The sequence below is a fragment of the Apostichopus japonicus genome, chromosome 20, assembly GCF_037975245.1.
Source record: "Apostichopus japonicus isolate 1M-3 chromosome 20, ASM3797524v1, whole genome shotgun sequence".
In the NCBI taxonomy this organism is placed as follows: Eukaryota; Metazoa; Echinodermata; class Holothuroidea; order Aspidochirotida; family Stichopodidae; genus Apostichopus; species Apostichopus japonicus.
This window is the reverse complement of record NC_092580.1, coordinates 31,886,134-31,905,066: the sequence shown is the minus strand read 5'-3', so window position 1 is coordinate 31,905,066 and position 18,933 is coordinate 31,886,134. Positions and strand designations below refer to the sequence as shown.

At 36.2% G+C, this 18,933-nt stretch overlaps 1 long non-coding RNA gene across 7 annotated transcripts in view; it reads right to left on the bottom strand.

Moving 5' to 3' along the window:
* Positions 1–6,156: 6,156 nt before the first annotated feature.
* LOC139961426 (uncharacterized) overlaps positions 6,157–18,933 on the bottom strand; it is a 99,400-nt gene continuing 86,623 nt past the window's right edge. For all 7 annotated transcript variants that reach the window (XR_011790882.1, XR_011790883.1, XR_011790879.1 and 4 more), the window contains one exon: positions 6,157–7,464. This is a non-coding gene — a long non-coding RNA (uncharacterized lncRNA). The remainder of the gene's footprint in view (positions 7,465–18,933) is intronic.

The following is an 18,933-nucleotide window of genomic DNA, read 5'->3' as shown; positions in this document are numbered from 1 at the left end:
CCTTATTGTGACCGACTTTCTTTCCGACGAAGTGGAGAGTTGCAAAACTGATTGCACTTCACATTCTCGCTTACTCCAACTTGCTGGGAAAACGAAATTATACTGGTTCCGCAATCGAATGAAACACTATTTCGCGCTACCTTCTATTGCGCAATATCGAGTGCCTTATTGCGCAATGCAATGTTTGTAAACTTGTGTGAGATATAGGAATTGCATCGATCGATACCAGTCACTATTTTCAGAGTGGGTGTTTTCCGTTAACACTTAAAAACGTGTGCACAGTCGCACCGGGTTGACTTCTGAGGGCGGGCCTCGTATCCGTGTTTGATCTAGACCTATATTGTAGACAGTGGCGTGCGTGGGAAAATGTTCAATCGGGGACTTTTGACATTCTGTCGAGGAAGAACTTGGACCACTCCTCCGACGAGCTCAGGTCTCTCTGATGCGCGAATCAAGGGATGTGTGTGCGGTGTTCTCTGCCACGTCCCCCTTTCAACCTCACACAAAAGTTCAGATGCGGTTAGTGGCACAACGTTGCCTAATTATAGACCTAATTTATTGTCTGACGATGCCTCAGAATGCACTATTTTTAACGTCTTAAATTTGTATCCTTGTCTTGCGGAGAACCTCCAGACCCACCGAGAAGGGAGTTGGCTGTAACGACCCCAGGGCCACACCCCTCCCTTATAAACAATGGCCTGCGCATTAGGTTTCTCTCATGCAGACTCATTCCCCTTCTTTATATAATGAGTACACTACTGACTCACCCCTGGTATTCAAATTGATGGGGTGGAGCGAATCTTTTAATGGTAGCCCCCCCCCAATATGGAGGGTTGCGGAAAGTTTGGCGGGTGAATAAAGATTTTGCCGATACTTGTGAGAAAAAAATTGTGGAAAAATCTTGCACATGAAAGTCTTAATAAGTTGCAAAATATAACACCATTAGGCTACTAAGCACCCTTATTCAAAGAAAAGTTTCTCAAAGGGGGGGGGGGGGGGAATACTTATTACCCTATCCCCAAGCCACAGCAGCCGCCACTGGAGGGTCCGCAGCAAGATGATGAGGTAAAATGGGGGTACACCAATGTTGGAATACGGTGGGTCTAAAACATGACAGCAACAAGGCTGGACTATACTGCTGCATGAGTTGGATCACTGACATTTTTAGGGGAGGCAATGGAAGTTTGACTGAACGGTAAAGGCTTTTGGATTCCATAGGCTGGTGTTGGTAGGTGTTACTTACACACATAAATATACCGTATGTCAATTAAATTTTCAGATGCTGTGTTCAATTAGTCCGCGAGGACCACCAAAAGTATAGTAACAAGAGGCATCCTAATTTTGCTAACCTATAAAAGTATGCCATTTGGTCACACAGTTAGTTTGAACTTAAACGGACTTACGTGTAGGAGGAGTTCAAGACATACTGTCCCGCACAATTTAGGCCAAATTGACTTTTCGACCTCAATTGACCTTTGATTCCGACCCTAAACACCTAACTCTCTGCTATTTTAAAAATCCGTCTCATCATTCTCTACATATCGTGTGGTTTAATGCCTTTTCCCTACATGTTGACAAGCAGAAAATGACTAAAAAACCACAAATTTTTAGGTTCTTGACTTTTGACCTACGACGTCACTCAAACACACACGCGCTCACATTTCTGATGTGGGGTGAAGTACAATATGTCATCTCCCTATACATTATATGTATGGATATGAAATAACACTATATACTCGCTCAGGCTGGAGTACTTGACATTGAAAGTTAAATGACATTATCCTGAAGGGGAAAAGTGCAAACAAAACATGAATATTGTCTTAAACTCGATAACACGTAAGAAAACACCCCACGTAAAATTATGGAAAGTCCCTCCGCACAGCAGCACCCACGAGTTAACGTATAGCAGGATACAAAGACGGGTATCCTGGTTCGATATTAAAAGTTCGAACAATTTCTTTCACAACAACTAGCCCACATGATATCCTTTTCAAAATGGAAGTTGCAATATTTGCATTTGCCTGTAATGTTTTACATGCACAAATGCGTAGGCAATAATTCCAAAACAAAGAGGTGAAATAAATAAGCAAACTATTTTATACCGTAAGCGATTTTGACAATATATGATGATTAGTTAGAATCCCCTTATTGTTGTGTAGGTTGCAAATCCTGGTACACTTGAAAGAATTTATCCGGACATTTCAGTTTCATTGTCGTTTATAAACGTCAACAGAATGATGTCATAACATTGCTCAAAAGACTGTAACCGCATTTATTATAGGGAGAGGAACTGGGAATTAACTCTAAATATAGATATGTTCGATTTGTTTATTATTATCACATATACAAGCATTTAGCGCTATATACAAACCTATACATGCAAACTTTGTTTTGTCTAATTGTCTAGATTTCCTTGGTACGCATGCTCCCAGTGTCCATGGTTCCACTTCTGGGGGGTGGAACCAAAGTACCCTGAGCTCCAATTGAGTCCCCTTGGAAATTGCATGGAAATTGTTGGAAACGGTTGAATATGTGGAAAATGGCTTCTCTTGTTATCTCTTCCATGATTTATTACGTTTGAATTTTTGCACTCATTCCCATCCTTTTTTTGTTTTAAAAATTTGCAACTTCGGATGCTTTTTGAAAATCCTCGAGGATTACATTTGTGGGCGATCTAGTCTACCTTGCAGAACGTGGGTCACGAGGACTTGACTGTTACCCCACTAACCCTTCTCTTGCGGTAGAGCCTTTCAGATAACCACTTTGGTCACAAATAATGGGTACTAAACCGCCCTTGTAACTGGTAACTATATAATTCTGATGACTTAACGAGCAAAAGATTATTTGGGCGGAGTTCAAACTATTATCTGGTCCAGTTTACATAAGTGAGTTTACATTCTCCAGTGTTTACATGCATGACAATAAGTAGACGGGTTCCTGCGTGCTGTGACGTCAACGTGACCTTTTCCTTCGTGAATGACGTAGGATGGATTTCTAGGGTGGTGTTTCGAGTCAATGGTTAAGAGTGTTACCTACTGGTACGGTACCAAAATTAGGTGAGAGTACGCCCGCCTGAAAGGTTAACCATTGTCGGAATATAGGTCTAAAGTGAGGCTACTTGTAGTGATTGTTTTGGCATTTTTGAGTAATTTGTGAGTAATTTTTGCTTGGATGTTGCAGAGGATGAAATAAACTATACCGATGGTATAAAACTCCGGAGGATTAAAGGTGATTTAAGACATTTTAGAAAATCCTGGGTGAAACAGGAAGATTTTCGTAGCGAGAGCAGGCAATTAGGTGGGGGAGCACTATGATAAACTTTGAGCTCTTCTAGCTCAAAATCTAAATGGCCATGGTTGGCAAACGTTGAATGTGCATGGTATGATAGCCCACGCCATTAGCTATCACTTGAAACTATCTATACTCTAGCAGCCATGGAAAGTCACGAGTTTAGTGAGTAAGTCAATGGGAGCAATTAATTGGGGTACGACACCTAATAGGTGGATAGGATTACGTGTAGTGACACAGCAACTTTTTCGGATAGAATCACGTGACGATCAGATATTATAAACAATGATGGAGATAGCCGTCTTCAGTTGACGTCATTGGTTATCAGGACTTACATAACTCGAATTGCTCAGACCTGATTCGATTATCATTATGTAATCTATATACATAGCGTATTACAAGATTTAAAAAGCATTTCACGGGACGGGTCCAGACAATTCAGATTACCCATAAACATTTAATGAAGTCTTCAATTAAAAAATTAGATGTCCCAACGAAAGAAAATATAAGGTTGAGGAAGGAGGGGGAAGGGGGGGGTGAGGTAAAATACTTCAGTTTATATCGTTTTAATTTACCAGCACTTGGGGAGATATGGATGGAGGGAGGGGAGGGGAGGGGTGTAAGGGGGGTGGCAAAACCGATGACCTTCAACTACGAAGAAATTCAGTGGTCTCTATAAGTAGTGGAGAGAACGAGAAAAGGTACATACGTGGGGAACAGCCATTTTCATAATTGATATGCTACCGCGAAACTAGAAATTCGAAAAATTTGATCAGTAAACAGGATTGAGATCCTAGCCTATGTGAGTAACGATCTGACGCGAGGCTTCGTTAAACTACAGTACTCTATAGTACATGGGTTACGTCAACCGGAAAGCGGTGTAATCATTAACCCTCCGCCCCTCATCTGCAAGTTTTCCAAGATAATTAGAGGGCGGTTTCTTTATCATACCTATATCAGCGTACTATTGTTTTTTTTTAATGAACATTACTTCTTCGTTTACAACAGTGATTTATAAATTCAATAGTCCTTCTGATTTACCTGTAATACATATCCGAGGATATAAAAGGTTTATAAATACATTCCTGCCTCCCCCCAATAATGGAATAACCCGACCGATAGTTTTACACGCAGACGATTGGTTGTCTGGAGAAAAGTATTTCAACCCCGCCAGTTGCTTAGTGCCACTTTATTATTTCAATCAAGGTACCGTTACCAGTATGCAATCGTCTGCTAAATCGTCATGGAAATGTCAGTCGAAGTTATCGGTACAAATTTACATTTAGTATCCTACACTTTATTGACTAACATGTTCGTCCCATGTATAGAGATGTTATCTAAACCAACATACTCTATGTTAGTTGGCTACAATTGATCATTTTGCTGCAAAACAATGAAAATGATGATATTTTGATGCCAGATTAAGTTAATCAATTTGTTGAAAAAAAGTTGAATCGACCAGATTACTAACATGATCAATTTATCATTTTGCTGCAAATTGTTTAAATAATGATCATTTTTGCAGTAAAAAGTTGAATGCATCACCTTAGTACATGTAAGGAATTTGTCTTTACGTTGCAAGTTGTAAATATATTAACTGAACAATAATTCATCATTTTGCTGAAAAATTGTTACTAATGTTTTAATATTTTTGACGTTTCCATATAGTGAACTTCTAGAAATGAAATATTGTAAATGACGGCTTGTGGAAATATCAGATGGCGAAAAAATTCTATCAACAAGTTTATTTCCTGGTTTATGATGGATGTACATTGCCATGTTAGCTTCAAATTCACAAAGCCCACAGAATATAAACTTTAATATCCCAAATGCCAGTATTTTTGTACCTTAGTTTTTACTTATTTACTATTTCTCTTATGATTTCCAAACGATTTGCAGAGGACTTTTCATCAACCTGTGGCTACTTTGAAGGAAATAAGGCAAATTTTGGGACAGAATATGAATCTCTTATACGAAATAAAGAAAAATTAAAGAAGAATTGACTGCCTATGTGACAAGACGGATGGTAAAATAAGATGATTAATATATGCTGACAGTTTTCGCTTGCCTTGGCGAATGTAAACAGGCTCTTATTTATATGTAGCATGTATATGCATGCATGCTATTATAAGCCTCAAAGCTATAGTGTTGGAGGTGGGCGGTAAGCAGGGGCAGTTCCAAGACTTTTCGAAAGACAAGTTCCAAGAGACAAGATTAATATCGACATAGGGGTGAATAAGAAATACATCGGTACAACGTGAGGACTGCTTTAGCATGATGCACGCTAAAAAACTTCCACTTTGTACCTTCTTTTAAGTTCACTTGTGCTTGAAGCTAATTTCTAACGCCAATTATATTTTCTAAAGAAGAGGCCCAGGTGACCTCCCCTTTTCCACGTCTCACGCCCCCCCCCCCCCCACACACACTCCCTAGCAAACGTAATCTCTTCTCATAACAACTGAGGTAACCTAGAAGAGAATAACTAGAAACATTAAAGTTGTATGCATCCATATAATTTCTTCTCCTGGGCTGCTATTCCACCATATTCATCTACACCAGTTTCCATTCATATCTCCAATTGACCAATCAGGGAGCTGCTACTCTAACAGCTCCCTGGACCAATCAACAAGTCTCTTTTACCTGTCTGTTGCACAAATGATTTTCTCTCATTTTTTGGTGTTTTGTTTGATTTTTACCTCTAAAAAGGATCCTAGCACATTCAGGTGTTTTTATTACTATTATACATTAACCTTCACTGAAGAGTAGCTGGATATGCAGTTTTTATCACTGCTGCTTAGATTGATTTAAAAAATTAAAACTTTAATTGGTACAATTGAGACAAAAGACAACAAGGGTAATACTGGAAACGGCAGTGATGGTAAACAGGTTATTTTTCTCCATTCGTACCGAGACAATACCTTCATTTACTGTAATCTCTTACACACTTCAATTGACTTATTTTCAGTGATGTTAACACTGACACAAGCTTTGGTATTTTCATATCAAGCGGTTTGCTTTTATACATCAACGTCACAATTCCTGCATCAATTCTTAATTTCGGGCAAAGAAAGTTAGCTATCAAAAATGACATTAACACCTCGTTTAATCGTTTCAGACTTTTTTTGAAAGTAATATAGTCAAGATTTGTGAAATATTAATACCTTAGAAGTTTGTTTACCAACTTTTGACAAGTCTGTCAGGAAGGCAATCATGCCAAGAAAAGCTGGCACAAAACTGTGGAAAATAACAACAATCCATGAGATTACCATTGTGTCTAAGTCAAAGTGTTATGATTTCCTAAGCATGTTAATATAGAACGAGATGGTTCCAAAGTATAGGTCAAGCAGGGACTGCCAACTACAAACTGGGTTGGCAGCAAATTCCACGGACGTTCTTGTGACAATATCATCAAACAACCTTTCTTAGAAGAAATGTATATAGAAAGGTGACGGGGAAATAATCTCGGTGATCAGAGAGACTGAATTTTTGACTGTGAGGAGATGCCAAACTTCACTATGACTTGGCATACCTTACACTATATACAGTATATCTATATATTACATTATATTTGTACATTATATTTGTATATATTACATATATTATATATTTCATTACACTATATATAGTGTACATATTACATTATATCTGTAAATTATATTTGTATATATTACATATATTATATATTACATTACACTATATATAGTGTACATATTACATTATATCTGTAAATTATATTTGTATATATTACATATATTATATATTACATTACACTATATATAGTGTATTCTATATAATAGATATATATATATAAATCATGTAACATTGTTGAGATCAAAAGTGGCAGGCCTTACACAATTAAGGTTTGCGAGCTCAAGATGCGAGCAAATAACTACGAAGAAGAAATCTCCATTTGCGACAATCTTATGTAAACAGTTTCAGTAACTACAGATATACTATTCTTAGCTGTCACGCCTATTAAAATAACAAGCATTTCTCCATGATTAGTTCAATTTCAGGGTTTTGATAGGAAGCCAAGAATGTGGCATGATCTGTAGTTGGAGAAGACTCCCTCATCCAAAGTATTGACTGCAGCCAATCCAAAAGGCAAGGTCAGGAACAAAGTCTTTAACTGAGAACCTATTTTTACCGGTTGGGTTTATAACCAAACAGAGATTCCTTTTAAAGAATAAAAGAATGTAAACACATTGTTAACATTGTTCAATAGCTCATTAGACAAGAAAAACTATGCAGGCACGACTAACCAAGAATGACAACAAAAAAAAACAGGGAAAAAAAATCAGAGATCAAATATAACAATTGAAAAGAAAATTATCAGATCAAAGCCACCTGTCTCTCATCCATCAAATGATCTGTCGAAAAATTTCTGACAATTTCAAAACAATTGTGTTTTGTCAAAGACTTGAACAAATTCCATCGGTTTCCCTGCTGGTTATCTGTCGTGACAAAAGTCGAGGGTAACACATTGGCATGTTTCCAAAAAAAAAAAAAAAAAAACCTAAACAAACGATTTGTATTAACATTCAGAGCTATTTGTATGCAAATCAGATTCCACAATCTCTATCATGATGTGTACACATATATCAGTAATGGCCCACTGATTGTCAAGTCACATGAGTTTGGCAACATGCCAAAGCGAAGCCAGCTGTATTCACCTGGGTGACTAGTTCTACTGCTGACACTGAGGAGATCTGATATCAAAATATTTACATTTTTCTCATATCTATTTGTCAATGCCTCTGACCCAAGCAGACTTCCAAATAGCTTGGATGGTCGTCATGGATACCACCTGCAGTGGTAGTAGTGGCAAGCTATAAGTATTTAGGGCAGAGCCAATTTAATATACTTCTCCAGAGTTGGGTTGAGGGAGCGAGTAACCTACTTTAATGCAAAGCGGTATAAACCGCACTGACATAATGCTAGATTGTTTTCAAAACTATAGAGTTGAGTCCCTGCCAACATTTGAAGGGGACAGGTTTAAATTAATTATTTAATGTCATCTTCTTTCAGTAGACTCAAAAAGACGAGCCAGTGTGTAAGAAGATTATTTCAAAGTCACAGTGTCAGGGGGGAGCCTGTAGCACAGAACCTGTTTCCTTTGTTGGCTCATTTCGACTACGTCTCGTGCAATTGGCATTGACAAAAGACAGTGTTTCTTGCGATCGCGGTGGTGTGTTTGAACCGTTTCTCACAGTAGGATGTGGTCGGTCATCCTATCATTCTCTGAAAATATTCAAAATGACTCGTTACCTCCCCACTAAACACCTAAATGGCATTTTATGAAGTATTAAGGCTATGTATGAAGTTGACATTTCAACCTGAATTGTCTTCAAATTCTCAACATCTTAACATTTGATAAAAATCCATGAGAATAATTTTGTCTAGCTTCTACCGTCAAAATGTAATGGTGAAAGAGCAACAGTGGATATGTGAAGTGATCATTTTTAACGTATCTAGCGTTACACTCTCATAGTATATAGGCACGACAAGAGCAATTCTACACAACAAATTTCCCTTCCCTCTCCTCCTGCCCTCGTCCCACACATATCCCAAACTCTATATCTGAATTGCAGCCTACTACCAATCTATAGTACTTGCAGAGAACATAGTTTGCCAAATTCACAATATTGAATCACGCTTCTGCAAAAAAAATATCTAGCAAATTGAAAGAGAGCTACTAAGGTCAGTAAGTGGGAACAAACCTAACCTAATGGGAACAACGTTACAGGATAAGAAATGAATATAAATAGATAATAACAGAGGTTTACCACAAACAATGGTTATCTAATGTACATAAGCTGAACCAAGAGAATTCAGTGATGATTACACAAAACCTAACACAAACATTGTTATCTTTAATCAATGATATCTTTCTTATTATCATTCTCTGGATCTCTTCGAAGAGATCAACCCAACGTGAATTTCAACACTGTGCACATGCCAAAGCTATTTTAACATCTTTAATAATTAACTGGTAGTTCTCTTCTAAATATAGCCCAATCTGGGCTAAAGAAGGACTTTGCAAAACTATCTTTAGACACAGAATCAACAAATACAAATCTAAATGCTTTGGCTAAATATAGTCTGCAATAAAACACAGGGGGGTCCAAGGCACTGTCGAGGTAAAAATAGATAGTTGATTTTCATATCGGGTTCTATAATTTCAGGAAACATTTTTTTGGTGAAGAATGTTAGCAAATTTCTGAAAATCATCGTGTTGGTTTGTGAGCTGCTAGTCTGAGCTGATCTCTCAGTTTTCACAGTATGACATTTTTGGTTAACTTTCTGCATGTGTTGTCTAGAGAAACCTCCAAATAGTCAAGACATTTTGAGAGCATTTAAAAATTGATAAAGACTTTGTACTTTAAGGGGAAAAACGAAGGACAAAAAATGCACATACAGTCTAATATTATTATTGATAATATGTTTAATATTATTATAAATATCATTTCCGACTCTGAACAGCAAAAGTGAACAGCGAGGATTGGGCTGTCCCTTCATTCAAGCACTGCTCAAGCTTCAACAAATCTGAATCAGGGCAAGAAGAGCCAAATCAGATATTGAAATGGTCAATGGTCAGAACCAAGGAAAGTTTATATACTTTCTCCTAAGGTTACAAGATGTAAGCCCCCTATATACATATAAATATATATATAGTAAATAAATTAAGAATAAAACACCAGAAAAATTCCACTTCACGACTGGTTTCGTCCTTTTGGGACTCATCAGGCAAAGGTAGGAATCGAACCCAGGATCTTGTGTCACGAACCGAAGTCCGAAGTACCACTCGACCACAGGGATTCTACTGGTGTGTGAATGCGTATAAATTGGCTTTGTATAACTGTCATTGAGGGCGTATCACCCAAGTGTTATGATTGTACAGAGTGCACCCCTGGTGCTTTGAATCTGACAATAGGACGGGGATGGTAGGACAATGATGGTAGGACAGATATATAGTAAATAAATAAAGAATAAAACACCAGAAAAATTCCACTTCACGACCGGCTTTGACCTTTTGGGACTCATCAGGCGAAGGCAGGAATATATATATATATATATATATATACATATATATATATATATATATATATATATATATATATATATATATATATATATATATATATATGCATCGATATGACATTTCTCTCCCAACATGTGCAACCAATTCTTCTTTCTTATTATAACAGTTCTCTTAAAACTGTTCGGTATTCTCTTGTCATTTACGATATTCGATTAGCCAGGGGGTGCAAAGAGTCTCTTGAAACAAAGATAAACTGATGTTTCGGATGTCAACATATTAAACAAGCTTTCAAGGATGCCTCTTTAAACTACCCACCACCCCCCCCCCCCCCAATGCCGGCAATGGTCTGCAAGACTGCTGAATGAAAGACCTGACATACCCTTAGGCATCTGGTACTTCAGAATTCAGAAGTAGACGAGGAACATGTCAGGTAAACCTTACCTATTACCTTCAAATTAGAATATCCATACATCTTAAAACTCGCATATATTGCTGGGCTGCTGTGAGATGCTTAAGTTAATTAACTCTATATCTACTATACAATCAGGTTTTCATTTCAAATAGATGACTAAATCAAGAGACAGATCGAGAGAGAGAGAGAGAGGGAGAGAAAAAGAAGAAAAACAGGTTAAAATTAAAAGTTATTCAAACAAGTCAAGTTGTTAAGTCAGTATTCAGTTTCTGCTTGAACGTAATTAGTAACGTGGTTGTTGAAGATGAATGCCTTGTATTCGTCGGGCAAGTGGTCTCCCAACGATTAATTAGTGAATAATTATCAAAGAGAAGCCTGGGGTCTAATTAGCAGTGGAGTGTGCATGCCACTGGGTGGTCTTAGCCTTTAATAGAACCCTGAATGGCAAAAAAAACAAAAAATGCTTGACCTCGAGACCAGTATATACCATGACCTCTTGCTAAAACTATCATTTATGCCATGTTATGTGTGTTCACGTGATATGTGAATACCCACAGCCGTGTTTTGTGAGTTTCAAATGATATGTGAGTATCCATTGCCTGGCATGCTGTAACAGTTTACATGATAAGTGAGTTCCCATGCTTACAGGTTTATCAATTATTGTCCTGCAATATTAACATGCTAAAATTGGTAAAGGTTTTGATTTGTACCTCCCTGGAGTTCCTTATCACCTCCCATGTTACCTTGGAATGTTCAATGATGGTTTTAAATGTCCAACAGTAAGAACACAACATAAAATAGCTACGACAAAACTTATACATTAATGAAATATACATTATTAGTTAGTGCATGATTGATGATAAAAAGGGAATATATCTGTGATGGGAAACTTAACATGTAAAGTAGTCTTAATAATATCCATTTTTAAAGATCTTTAATCCCCCAGATTGATCCAATCTTTTCCACAGTTAATTGTACATGATTACAAGATATTTTCTGATTTATTCAAAATTTATACAAATATGATATGATATGATATAACATAATACATATACAATATATATATATAGATATATGTACATATCTATATATATATCCATCTATATATATATATATATATCTATCTATATATATCGATCTATGTATATACATTTGTACATATATATATATATATATATATATATATATATATATATATCTATATATATATCTATATATATATAAAAGGGAATATATCTGTGATGGGAAACTTAACATGTAAAGTAGTCTTAATAATATCCATTTTTAAAGATCTTTAATCCCCCAGATTGATCCAATCTTTTCCACAGTTAATTTTACATGAGTACAAGATATTTTCTGATTTATTCAAAATTTATACAAATATGATATGATATGATATAACATAATACATATACAATATATATATATATAGATATATGTACATATCTATATATATATCCATCTCTATATATATATATATATACATATCTATATATATATAAAAGGGAATATATCTGTGATGGGAAACTTAACATGTAAAGTAGTCTTAATATTATCCATCTTTAAAGATCATTCATCTCCCAGATCGATCCAATCTTTTCCACAGTTAATTGTTAATGAGTTCAAGATATTTTCTGATTTATTCCAAATTTATACAAATATGATATGATATGATATAATATAAAATAATACATATACAAATATATATATATATATATACAAATGTATATACATAGATATATATATATATATATATATCTATGTACATATCTATATATATATCTATATCCATCTATATATATATCCATCTATATATACCTATCTATATATATATATATATATATATTTGTATATATATATGTATACATATCTATCTATATATATGTATACATGTCTATCTATATCTATATATATCTATATATATATATATATATATACACACACATATAGATATATACATATACATATAGAACTATAAATGTGACTGACACTTTTGAGAGGTTCTTGAAATAAAATACGTTTCTCTTAAGATGCTGTTGTGTCTCTATGGTTTTGGGATGACGGTCATTGACATTATAGGGAGGTGTCCATTGCAATAACGTCAATTAATAATTTCTTCACCAATTTTGAATCAAGGCTAAAAATATCCCGCCTACATATCACTAAATATAGTCCTGAACTGAAACAGAACCTTAAAATAGAATTAACTGTAAAGATAACATTAGGTGAGTAGAACTTGAGTAATATTCCCAAAAACTGAATCAAAAATTCACAAAGGCACCAAACCAGAGCCAGATAAAAAAGAAAATCCTTGTGTAACACAAGAAGGATCTAACTTTGTTCATTCAAGTTATTTTCTTAATTTAGTTATGAGTTAAAATTTATCTTTTCACCTGTGAGAGAGGAACCTAAAACCAAAGTGCTTGGGTGAAACTTGCACACAATGCCTACATGCCACTTCCCCACAGGAGAAAAAAAAACGTCAATTTTTTTGGCACTAAACGGGAACTTGAAGCAAACGTTTTTTTCCTTATTTGTTCCACTCTGTTTATTTTTAGATTGGATTGTGTACGGGTTCGACCTCATTCACTATAATGGTTGCGATGTTTATACCATACAATACACATATTTGTGAGTATTGAAGTCATATTTCTGATGCATCGACAAATTACCATGTAGCAAATTTATAACTTTTGAAGAACAAGAGGGAAAACCCCCATCATTGTAGTTCTGCATGTATGACATCACACTGGTTTGATTCAATGTCGCTATTGGTACCGAATGTTTAATGTATGGGAACTCAATGATAATTGCATTGAAATATTTAGATTATATTTAATGTGTTCGAAATAGAAGATAGAGGATATGAAAGTGGACACTTTAGCTAATTAGTGACTAACGTCAATTTGCATTCCCACAAAGTAGTCATGCCAGCACATTTGATAGTTGTTCTTACAAACATACCATAAAATACTACAAAAATACCACACAATACTATACCATACCAAACCATACAATACCATACCATACTATAAATACCATACAATACTACACCATACCAAACCATGCAATGCCATACTATAAATACCATACAATACTACACCATACCAAACCATGCAATACCATATTATAAATACCATACAATACTACACCATACCAAACCATGCAACACCATACTATAAATACCATACAATACTATACCATATCATACCATGCAATACCATACAATATTTCACCATACCAAACAGTACCATACTATAAATACCATACAATACTATACCATACCAATCAATGCCATACTATACATATCATACAATACAATACAACACCATACCATACCATGCAATACCATATATAAATACCAAACAATGCTACACCATACCAAACAATACCATACTATAAATACCATACAATACTACACCATACCAAACAATACCATACTAAATATACCATGCAAACCTTACTTACTAATATCACACCTTACCATACTATCATGAATGCATATATAATCTTCATGCTAAGTACAACTATCTATCTTCAGTAGAAAGCTGAACTGGCCTTGACTCTCTCTGTGCGTCATGATTGAATGAAAATTAAACTTTAGCACATTACAAAACATACACACATACATAAACACAAAGAAAAAACAGAAATGCCTCAACAAGGACTTGACTTCTTTGGTAATTAGAACCCTGGATACGATGATTATCACAACTTCTTTGTATTCTTGCAACGAGGTCGGCAAGAGAATACAAGATTTTGATCTCTCTTTTGGGTTTTCTGTTCTACTTTGTCATCAGTGGTGACAGCTGATGTAAATTAGCAACACTTGATGACACTACACTGATTGGCACACTTAATGGCTGTGCTTACTATGTAGGTTGACTTAAACTGTATCTCTCGTTAATAGCATTTGTTGTAAATCTTTCAGCTATTCACAGGTTCATTTCTTTCCTTTTTTTCTTTTGCATTTTGAAACTGTTTATTCATCTCCCAAGATTTAACCACAGACACCAAAAGTGTTTTGACCTGTTGCAAAATTGCAAAATATTAAGAAAAATGTAGAATTTTTCAATCTGAGCCCTTTGAACAAAATTATGAAACCCTATATATGCAAGAGTATCTGGATGACAAAGCTTTTTTCAAAATTATTTGATTCATTTCGGATACTTCAATCATTCATCATGAAATGTGAATGTTTTCTTAGTTTTTCCATACGCAATATGACTTCGTAAAAATGCTCCCTACCCTTTGTAAATCTGCCAGAAATGTTTGACAAAATGCAAACAGCCACTTTAAACTAAATCCATTAAAGTGGATTTTGAGATAAGTCCCAATTCTCACAGAACACTGTAGATATGGATCAATCATCCCACTGCTTTGTATGTATGTGTGTGTGTATGGCAGGGGCTCAAATTTTACAAATTGAAGAGAAATATATCGACATTTATGAAACTATATATAAAAAAGCTTCATACCTGCTAATTTGTTACAAATTGGAAATATTGCTCCCTCCTTGACCCTGACCCTCTCCCCTCCCCTTCCTCCTTTCGTGTCACCTTCTAAAATACTCTAGTCCTTTCAAAGCGATAACATAATGTAACCAAATGTAACCATGCAAAATACATCAGAGCAAATTCTTGATGTTTATGTAACAAGCTGGGTAAAACAACATTTAAAACTAGTTGTTCCTCTGGTGTTAGCGTGACTTATTTCAGCTTCAGAAAGTTTAATTTGGTTTAAAACATTTGATTGGAAAAATATCAGACCGTGTAACCAGACAGGAGTACAAAAATACAATTTAAAGAACTCTTTTCTGGGGTGATTGGAAAAAGTTTTCTCATGAATGGACAACGAGAGAAGAAGTTTTATAATCCTGACATTCCTTGCTTCTAACTAGCAAACAAAGCTTGTGGCTAATGCAAAAAACCAACCCCAAAATATTGCTTTGTCATTGCTGAAAGGAAAAAAAAAAAACTTACATCTGAAAAGAAAAGAAATAAAACAGAAATGAAAATAAACCCACCCACCCACATACCAATTTATTCCACAACTGGCGACGAGAAAATATCGCAAAATATTTCTCTTAAAAGCTACAATCCAATAATTTTTTAAAACTTTTTGCTGATGGCTTTTTGGGGCGGCTACATAACAAATACGGTTCAAAACTATATAATTGTGTCTATAAAACTTATTTTTACACAAAGAGAGGCAGCTAGCATTAGTATTCATAAAATAGAGTACCAGCAGCTTAAACACAAACGGTTGCTAGACAACTTAATGATGAGAGCAGCTACTACAGAATTCTGACCTAGTTCTTTAAAGGGTTCTCCTCATATGAACGTGAAAATACATTACACGATATATATGTAATAGGGTTTGCACACAACGAATCCTTCTCTTAGGAATGATATATTCAGTATTGAATTAATAGTGTGAGGTGAGGCAGGGAGCTGGAAGGAACATACTGTACATGGGAGGGGGGCATGGAGAGGGCGGGGAGGACAGAAAAAGGAATGAAAATGAGGGGAATGGAGAGAGAGGTGGAGAGAAACAATGGGGGGGGGGGAGAGAGAAAAGGATAAAGTGATTGGCCTTGCTTGTGTCCTAACTTTTTGGAGATCTATTAAGAAAAACAACTTCCAAAATTAAGAACCAACTATTTTTCAGTTTTGTGGTCTACAAGACTATAAAACTGGAGCACTAGTGCGTTTATTAAAGGTTTGCTACACAATGAGTTGTACGACAAGTGAATGAAACATCTGGTTTAAAACTGGATGTGTGAGGTAACTTAGAGTCAGTCACACACGTGGGTGGGATCAGATGAATGGGATCAGATGAATGGGACAGAAGATAAGGTAAGGGAAGCGGGAAGGAGGGGGAAGGTGGTTGAGATGAGTGGGTTTGCTTTTGAATCCCTACTATTTGGATATCTCTTTACTAATAGCCTTTATCTTAAATATAATGTGCTGTTTCGAAGGGCAATGTAGTTATCATTGTAATTAAGACAAAAGTAATAACAATTGTAAGTAAAATTGTTAAAAACAGCTGTATAGTGAACATCAGCACATAAGAGAACATGATCCTTACTACAAGGCTCTTGCAAATTTAGTATACGTAAAATAGCCCACAACTTTTTGTCCAAGTCTGAGCCATTTTTTAAAAGTAGATTGAACTCAGGGGTCTGGTTTGACAAACTTCTCTGCATATCCATCATTGAGCTATAGTGTTGAAAATTATGAGAAATTATAATCCACAAAGTCATTTGAAGAAATCACAACGGGAAGTTAACTTTCTAAACTACAAGAAAATTATCTCGATCAATCATTAAATGAATTCAATCAATCAGGTTTTGCTTTTACAATAACACGACGAGGAAACTAAACTTAAAACGGCAATTAACTTTTCGAATTATCTATGCGGCCGATTGCAGAGTCATGCCAAGACAAAAAGAGTGCTCTCGAGCGTGAAGGAAACAAAATGTTTCCGGGGATATATAAACAAGTACGATGGCTACTTTCACTTCATACCTCAAAAACTAGACCAAACACCACAACGACCAGGGCAATCCGAATTTCGCTCGGTTTCAACCTCATAAAATGCTCCATATCTGGGGATGCAGACCATCACACGTATCATGTTGGCAGTACTTGAGAATGCTCACAGCCAACAGGCACTCAACTCAAGTGCCTCTCTTCGTCGAGCGGTGCAAATTTCATCGCCTTAATTCAATACCCGATACTAATGGGACCCTTGTCAATTGACGTAATGGTTTCCACGGCCGTTCCTCGTCTCTCTATCTCTCTCTCTCATTCTTTTGTAGCTCTGTGCATCTCATGAATAGTCTAATAAGATGAAAGTAGACCATGTTGCCAAAATTTAGCTGCCAATTAAAATTTGCTCTACTCTCCCAAGTTTATATGCCAAAGCTACTCGACTGACACACCGTGAAAACCTACGAGGGTATCCGTCCAAATCGGCCAATCTCCAGGGTGAAGACCTGTTTTTCATCGCTGTTTCTCTTCCCCCCTCCCTTTCTTTTCATTTTTTGTTGTAGTATATAATAAAACCCTATATCACATTAGCTGTACACCCAATATAAGCCCCTGCTAGGTGAGACCGGGATTAATAAATACGCCTGTGGTATATTACCAGCGTTAGACAGAAACAGAAGGTTTTTTGATGTTGTCTTATGGATGCTTTGAAAAGCCCTTTGAAAATGAAATTGTGGCACTGCGCTGTAATTGTTTCAGACGCGAAAAAAGAGTGTCAACAATTTGACTGATGAGTATTCTCTGTACACCTCCACTCATACAAGCTGGTAATTTCCTTATTGTCTGCTAGCTAAAGCCTCGTGCAACAGAGACCGACCTGATTACAACCGTAACAAATTTTGTGGGGCATCCTTTGGAAAGTTCACAGCACTTTCTAGCTGAGATTCACAATCACCACAATGACGACATAGTATGAAGCAGAGAGGGCTTTTACCCCGTCAATTTACAAAGGCAAATCCAAGAAGTGTTAAATCTAACAGTTTAACAGATGGGTACTAGTAGATCTGAAAGCTTTCTTTCCCTAGGAGGAAATGAAAGCTCGTACCTGCAAAGCAGGGTGAGATTTTTATCAAGAATGAGGGGGGGATTCCTGTGAAGGTTTTGCACTACTAATGACGATATCTTCTTTCCTGTGGTCACTGGTCGATTGAGGACAACGTACAGAAATAAGTCATGGTTTACAGACAGAAGGGTACATGAAGCTTAAACCGCTATGCAGTACTTCTTGTCAGCGATAATCCACCACTGTTACTTGCTTGAGATTTATGATGGAACACACTCAAGGGTAGTGTACTTTCTTTAAAGGGCAGCTGTAAATTCAAAGGTATTCAGCTAAATTATGGTCTCTTCTTCCTTAGGGGGGGGGGGGGACATGAAAATAATGTCACAATTATCCCACAACTAAATAGGAAATCAAGTTACAGTTAGGAGGTGGATTGGGGGGGGGGGAGGTGGAGGGAGAACATGGATGATGTGCTCTTATGATGTCATTGTAAACTGTGTTGAAGTACTACTACTAGTAAATGCCAAACAGTATTTGAATCAGTGACTTAAATAACTTTGTAACCTCTAAGCAAGTGAGGAAAGGGGAGGGAGGAAGATAAGGAGGATGGGACAGATCATGACTAGTTGAAACA